The following is a 6,000-nucleotide window of genomic DNA, read 5'->3' as shown; positions in this document are numbered from 1 at the left end:
CCCATGCACTGCCTGGCCGTAGCACTCGTACCACAGCCCCTGACAAAAGCCCAGGTGGTCTTTGTGGCTAGCAGAATTGCTCCTGCTGCCAGCAGGGATGCTCCTCGAGACAGACGAGGAGAGGCTGACCCGGGGAGCTGAGCCGGGAGGGATGTTCTGCGTCTCGTGCCCCTCGAGCATTCTCAAAAGCGCCTGCCGTGGAGGACAATTCAGGAGTCCCCCCGGGCCAGCAAAAGAGAGATGAGAAGGAAGAGATGATGGCCACGAAAAAAGCTCATGGTCTGTCAATCTTGAACTCCTCGAGACCAATCCTCAGCCCTCCCACCTAGCCCGGCCCCGCCGCCTCCGCGGCGCAGAGCTCCGAACGCCGCCCCGCTGCCGCCGCTCTCGCCGGCCCTCCGGATCCAGCCCGCACCGACGAGAGCCCGAGAGGCGTCGGCGCCCCGGTACAGTACCCGGGCTTAGTTGGATGAGGAGGACCGTGGACGGAGACGAGAACAGTGGACGGAGACGAAGACAGAGGAGGGAGAGGAGGCGGGGAGGAGGCGGCCCGGCCGGAGCAGAGACGGGGCTATCGGAGGCAGCGAGAAGCCGGGCGGCGGATGGGCGCTTTCGGCGCCAGCGGAGAGCGGGACGGGCGGCGCTGGCCGCGGTTCTGCTCGGTGCGCAAGGCTGGCGCCCGGCGACCGGGGGGCCGCGGCTGGAGTTGCCGTGCAGGTCCCTCTCCTGGCCTGTCCCGGGGATCATCCCTACTGGTAACAGGAGCACTTCTGCTGGTGATAAAGACCACCTGGTCTTTTGTCAGGGGATGTGGCACGAGTGCTGCGGAGAGGCCTTGCATGGGAGAAGCACCTTCCCCAGAGAAAGCTCGGACGTGGCATGGCTTCTCCCACCTTCTTTGGACTTTCTGGCGATGTGGCCTCTGTGAGGAGAACTCTTCTGTGTCCCTCCTCCTGCTCCTCTTACTCAGAGGACCAGGGAACAGCCTGTCACATCTGAACTGGATGTGCTGGAACCAGCATATCTGCAGCAGGTTGACGGGCACTCTGAGGCACAGTCCAAAGGTTCATTCCCTTTCCCATTGCTCTCAACTCAGGAAAAGGACATGAAGGACCACCAGGGAAGGGCGTGGTCCATTCCCATGTGCACTGGCTTCTCATCCAGCCCACAGAAGTTCTTTAGCCTTCCCTGGAGAGACACGGATGGACTAGGGCGGGTGAAGAGACTTGAAGAGACAAGTCTTGAGCACACACCTGGTGGTGGTGTGGGGAGATGACCCTGAGCAAGTACAATTGCCATCAGCCTCATGGGGGAGCCTTGAAGTTCTGTGGGACAAAGAGTGTCTGGTGTCACTTTGAATTTACGGTACTAAACCCTGGCAAAGCCCCTGGATGCAGTTCTGGGATGTGCTTCTGTGGACAGAGCTCCCTGTGCCCATCCCTCAGGCCGTGGGGCTTCTCAGATAGTGGCAGAGCAAGTGGCACCTCACAAGGGTTGAGATGTATCCAGGCTCCGGGCGTGGCAGCAGGAGCCCCAGGAGATACTGCCCCTGCTGCCATGAACTGTCTGTCTGGGTGTGTGCAAGGGAAGGACTCGTGTGTCTGAAAACCCTTGTGTGAGCGAGCAGTGAGCCCCCGCCAGGGCACCACTGACTCTTGGCCAGCTGGCCATCCACCACGATCCCAGAGGCCATTTTCCAGCACTGCTATGCAACATGTCATTCCCAGTCTGTCCGTACAACCGAGGTTGCCCCATCCCAGGGAGAGAATCTGGCACTTCCCCTCGTTGAACTTCCTCTGGTGGATGATTGCGCAAACCTCTAATTTGAGGTCTCTCTGTACTGCCTCCCTCTTCCATGAGGCCCTAGAGTGTCCCAATGGCCCTTTGATTCCAGGGGAATCTGCAGTGTTCAGTGGTCCAGGTGTTACGTGAAGCCCCCTCTTGTCACAATGGCACTAAAATCAGAGAGGATCTCTTTTCTAAACGACTTAGTACATCAGAAGCTTTATCTTAGATAAAAATGATATCCTAATTCTTTTAAGACTTCAGTTATTTTTAGGAGAGAGAATGTAGATAACACATGGAAACGAATAGAGAGTATATCGTATGCCCATCTTCAAGAAATCAGCTTACGTGCCTCTGAAATGTTCTTCAATAAGAGATTGTTCTGTTAAGAAGAAAGTCAATTAAATATTGTTTAAGCAAATGGGAAGTTCTAAGACATATGTCTTAGTTGGTCCTAGAACATTTAATTTAGGAGTTCGAGGTCGGATAGATCAAGCAGAGAGGCTACGAGGCCTGATTAGCGAGAAGACCACTCTCCGAACATGACTGCCCCCCCCCGAAGAAATGGACGCTAGATGGAAGTCTTGCTCCACGAATAAAACCCAAGATGCTATATGACCTCAAAATCATAACCTAATTCTCCACTGCTGGGGAAGGGGGAAGGGGTCTCTCAAGCGTCACTGTATTTATATTCCGAAATTTATACTAGATGTTTGATCCATGCATGGCAGAGTACCCCATGTATTCCCAGCTGACATATTAAAGAAATGTTCGATACAATGGTTTCTGGTCATTGGATTGAATTCTTTTTTTTCCCCCTTTGATTCCATGAAATTCCAAAGATATCTTTTAGGGTTTGTTTAATACCGTGAAGTCCCGCCTCTGAGCACCCCTCAACCTGCTGCAGATGTGCTGCTTCCACCACATGCAGTTCAGATGTGACAGGCTGTTCCCTGGTCCTCTGAGCAAGAGGAGCAGGAGGAGGGGGGACACAGAAGAGATCTCCTCACGGAGGTTGCATCTCCAGGAAGTTCAAAGCAGGTGGGAGATGCCGTGCCACATCCGAGCTTTCTCTGGGGATGCTGCTTCTCCCATGCACTGCCTCGCCGTAGCACTCGGACCACAGCCCCTGACAAAAGCCCAGGTGGTCTTTGTGGCTAGCAGAATTGCTCCTGCTGCCAGCAGGGATGCTCCTCGAGACAGACGAGGAGAGGCTGACCCGGGGAGCTGAGCCGGGAGGGATGTTCTGCGTCTCGTGCCCCTCGAGCATTCTCAAAAGCGCCTGCCGTGGAGGACAATTCAGGAGTCCCCCCGGGCCAGCAAAAGAGAGATGAGAAGGAAGAGATGATGGCCACGAAAAAAGCTCATGGTCTGTCAATCTTGAACTCCTCGAGACCAATCCTCAGCCCTCCTACCTAGCCCGGCCCCGCCGCCTCCGCGGCGCAGAGCTCCGAACGCCGCCCCGCTGCCGCCGCTCTCGCCGGCCCTCCGGATCCAGCCCGCACCCGACGAGAGCCCGAGAGGCGTCGGCGCCCCGGTACAGTACCCGGGCTTAGTTGGATGAGGAGGACCGTGGACGGAGACGAGAACAGTGGATGGAGACGAAGACAGAGGAGGGAGAGGAGGCGGGGAGGAGGCGGCCCGGCCGGAGCAGAGACGGGGCTATCGGAGGCAGCGAGAAGCCGGGCGGCGGATGGGCGCATTGGGCGCCGGCGGAGAGCGGGACTGGCGGCGCTGGCCGCGGTTCTGCTCGGTGCGCAAGGCTGGCGCCCGGCGACCGGGGGGCCACGGCTGGAGTTGCCGTGCAGGTCCCTCCAGGGAGGGAGGCTGCCGTCCTGCCTGGCAGGTTCTTCACAGAGCTCCGTCTCCCAACTAGCCTCCCGTCCGTCCCTCCCTCTTCTCCGTAAAGTATTCCCTCGGAACACTCACCTGTCTTTTCTTTGTCGAGCCGTTCCCGTTTCCTTGCTTTACTCTCGGTCCTTCAGAGACCTCCTGCAGTCCGTCCTTCCCCTTTTCTACTTTCCTTTCTCTCTTGCTTAGCTCAGTCGCGCAGCTTCCCATTCTTCAGTGACTCCAAAAATCCACCTCTCTTTCCCGCGCTCAACTCTCCAGCAAATTCTAATGGGCACTTCCACAACTGCACACCTTGACAGTCTCGTCAAATTCTTCTCCGTACGGTCCTGACTCTTTCTGTGCCCTGTCTTCTGGGAAGCAACCTCCAGTGCAAAAAGCCATTCTGACGGCTTTTTGTCTTTATCTCCCCGCCAGTGTCTGCATGTTGAGGCCTGCACCATTATGACATGTCTGGGCTTTATGAGGTCAGTGCCAAGAGGAGGCCTGAACCATTATGAGGTGACTGGGCTTTATGAGGTCAGTGTGATGAGGAGGCCTGCATCATTATGACATGTCTGGGCTTTATGAGGTGACTGTGATGATGAGGACTGCCCCATGATGACATGTCTGGGCTTTATGAGGTCTGTGCCATGAGGAGGTCTGCGTCATTATGACATGCCTGGGCTTTATGAGGCCAGTGTGATGATGAGGCCAGCACAATTATGATATGTCTGGGCTTCATGAGGTCAGTGCCATGAGGAGGCCTGCACCATTATGACATGTCTGGGCTTTATGAGGTCAGTGTGATGATGAGGCCTGCACCATTATGACATGTCTGGGCGTTATGAGGTCAGTGTGATGATGAGGCGTGCACCATTATGACATGTCTGGGCTTTATGAGGTCAGTGTGATGATGAGACCTGCACCATTACGAAGTGTCAGGGCTTTATGAGGTCAGTGCCATGACGGGGCTTGCACCATTATGACATGTCTGGGCTTTATGAGGTCAGTGCCATGAGGAGGCCTGGGCCATTATGACATGTCCGGGGTTTATGAGGTCAGTGCCATGAGGAGGCCTGCACCATTATGACATGTCTGGACTTTATGAGGTCAGTGCCATGAGGAGGCCTGCACCATTATGACATGTCTGGGTTTATGAGGTCAGTGTGATGATGAGACCTGCACCATTATGACATATCTGGACTTTATGAGGTCAGTGCCATGAGGAGGCCGGCACCATTATGACATATCTGGACTTTATGAGGTCAGTGCCATGAGGATGCCTGCACCATTATGACATATCTGGACTTTACGAGGTCAGTGCCATGATGAGACATGCACCATTATGACATGTCTGGGCTTAATGAGGTCAGTGTGATGATGAGGCCTGCACCATTATGCGGTGTCTGGGCTTTATGAGGTCAGTGTGATGAGGAGGCCTGCACCATTATGAGGGGACTGGGCTTTATGAGGTCAGTGTGATGAGGAGGCCTGCACCATTATGCCGTGTCTGGGCGTTATGAGGTCAGTTTCATGATGAGGCTTGCATCATTATGACATGTCTGGGCTTTATGCGGTGACTGTGATGATGAGGACTGTCCCATTATGACATGTCTGGGGTTTATGAGGTCTGTGCCATGAGGAGGCCTGCACCATTATGACATGCCTGGGCTTTATGAGGTCACTGTGATGATGAGGCCTGCACCATTATGACATGTCTGGGCTTTATGAGGTCTGTGTGATGATGAGCCCTGCACCCTTATGACATCTCTGGGCTTTATGAGGTCACTGTGATGATGAGGCCTGCACCATTATGACATGTCTGGGCTTTATGAGGTAACTGTGATGATGAGACCTGCACCATTATGACATGTCTGGGCTTTATGAGGTCAGTGTGGTGATGAGGCCTGCACCATTATGACATATATGGACTTTATGAGGTCAGTGCCATGAGGAGGCCTGCACCATTATGACATGTCTGGGCTTTATGAGGTGACTGTGATGATGAGGCCTGCACCCTTATGACATGTCTGGGCTTTATGAGGTCAGTGCCATGAGGCCAGCACAATTATGATATGTCTGGGCTTCATGAGGTCAGTGCCATGAGGAGGCCTGGGCCATTATGACATGTCTGGGCTTTACGAGGTCAGTGTGATGAGGAGGCCTGCACCATTATGACATGTCTGGGCTTTATGAGGTCAGTGCCATGAGGAGGCCTGGGCCATTATGACATGTCTGGGCTTTATGAGGTCAGTGCCATGATGAGACCTGCATGATTATGACATGTCTGGGCTTTATGAGGTCAGTGCCATAATGAGGCCTGCACTATTATGACATGTCTAGGCTTTATGAGGTCAGTGCCATGAGGAGGCCTGCACCATT

This window comes from Pseudopipra pipra, unplaced genomic scaffold (assembly GCF_036250125.1).
Source record: "Pseudopipra pipra isolate bDixPip1 unplaced genomic scaffold, bDixPip1.hap1 HAP1_SCAFFOLD_48, whole genome shotgun sequence".
NCBI classification, from domain to species: domain Eukaryota; kingdom Metazoa; phylum Chordata; class Aves; order Passeriformes; family Pipridae; genus Pseudopipra; species Pseudopipra pipra.
Note: the sequence above shows the minus strand (reverse complement) of the source record.